Here is a 1,946-nt window from a genome sequence, read left to right on the forward strand (position 1 = left end):
AGCATCTCATAGGCTTATTGGCATCATGGATTGGAGACTCAGACCACCTTTCTTGCTATCCATATCTGGAGTTAGAGTCAAGAACAATCACTTAAGAGTCGCATAGCATCTAAAAATGGCAAGTTCCAATAACCAGGTTTCAAATATGGTTATAATTTCACTTTGGCTAAGGAAAATCTTTTGGGGCAAGTCTTAAGTGCCTTTTATGCCTTCCTATATATGTTCTAGCTCCTGATTAAATAGCAATCATAAAATCAGATTTACCATTAAAACCTTAACTTTTCCATCAACTTCAAATTTTACCTGAGGTTTCAGGAAGGGCAATTTTGATCATGTTCTCTGAGATGGTCCTTTTTAAAATGCTCATTTCTGTGTTGTTTTTCCCAAGCAAAATATAAGCTCCTTGAGGGTAGAAATTGTCTTGTTTCTGTCTTTTTATGCTCAAGGTATAATATAAATTTGTGTATTTTGTAGAAATCAAATAACTACTTGTCTAATATACATTTGGAGTTAAAGTCTACTGCAGCTGCTCAGAGCTGCTGCTGCTGCCTCTGCTGCTGCCACTGCCGCCTTCTGATCCTCCAGTCCCTCCAGTCTCTCGGCCATGGCAGCCCCTCCTTTGAGAGTGTGCAACATGACTTCGGGCAACTGAGGCTGAGCTATGGCCAAAATCATTGGCAATAATGTAAGGAAGCCCCAGAAGTTTGACCCAATGGTCAAGATGTGATTCTTTGAGCAGACGATGAATGAATGAAAACTGACAGACATCATCAGTAACGATCATGAGAACGTAAAATACCTCCCCGGACACAAGCTGCCTGAAAATGTGATTACCGTCCCAAGTCTCATTGAGGTGGTTGGAGACGCAGACCTCCTGGTCTTTGTGATTCCTCACCAGTTCATTCACAGGATCTGCGATAACATCACTGGAGGAGACCCCAAGAAAGCTCTGGGGATTATCTCATCAAGGAAATTGATGAGGGTCCCAAAGGGCTCAAACTTATTTCTGACATTATCCAAGAGAAGATGGCCATTGATATCAGCGTACTGATAGGTGCCAACATCGCCAACGAGGTGACTGCTGAGAAGTTTTGTGAGACCACAATAGGCAGCAAAGTCCTGGAGAAGGGACTGCTCTTCAAGGAACTCCTCCAAACCCCAAAGTTCCGAATCACTGTAGTGGATGATGCCGACACCGTGGAACTGCTTGGGGTGTTCAAGAATATTGTGGCAGTGGGAGCCGGCTTCTGTGACAGACTCTGCGGCGGGGACAACACCAAGGTTGCCGTCATCCTTCTGGGGCTCATGGAAATGATCTCTTTCTCCAGGATCTTTTGCAAGGGGTAAGTGTCCAGGGCCACCTTCCTGGAGAGCTGTGGCATGACTGACCTGATCACCACGTGCTACTCGAGCCGGAACCGAAGAATAGCTGAAACATTTGTCAAGACTGGAAAGACTATCCAGGAATTGGAGAAAGACCTGCTAAATGGCCAGAAGCTCCAGGGATCCCCGACCTCAGTAGCGGTGTACCGCATCCTCAAGCACAAGGGGATACTGGAGAAGTTCCCCTTGTTTACGGTCATCTATCAGATCTGCTACGAAGGTCGACTAGTGCAGGAGATGCTGTCCTGCCTCCAGAACTGCCAAAAGCATTTCTAATAGGGGAAACACTGCCATGTGCTGGGCAGCCTCTGCCTTTCCAAGTGACCCACAGGCTTGAGCAGCAATGATGGCGAAGGCCAGACCCTCCTTGCCTGATGCTTTACTCCAAAAGTGAATGTTGGTGGATTTCTCTAGGTTCATTCTTTTCTAGCCCAGATGGAGAGGGAATTGGTGGTGGATGGTCCAGTGCTGGATGGATTTGGGCTCATTTTGTTGGCCAAGATGTGGGTGTTTTAAACACCATCATGCAAATGTTGCACAGCTGTCCCTCTGTGTGTGTGTGT

At 46.1% G+C, this 1,946-nt stretch overlaps 1 pseudogene; it reads left to right on the forward strand.

The window, feature by feature from the left end:
- Window positions 1-604: 604 nt before the first annotated feature.
- Window positions 605-1,659, forward strand: LOC140509122 (glycerol-3-phosphate dehydrogenase 1-like protein pseudogene; annotated as a pseudogene).
- Window positions 1,660-1,946: the final 287 nt, after the last annotated feature.

Source organism: Notamacropus eugenii, chromosome 5, assembly GCF_028372415.1.
Source record: "Notamacropus eugenii isolate mMacEug1 chromosome 5, mMacEug1.pri_v2, whole genome shotgun sequence".
In the NCBI taxonomy this organism is placed as follows: Eukaryota; Metazoa; Chordata; class Mammalia; order Diprotodontia; family Macropodidae; genus Notamacropus; species Notamacropus eugenii.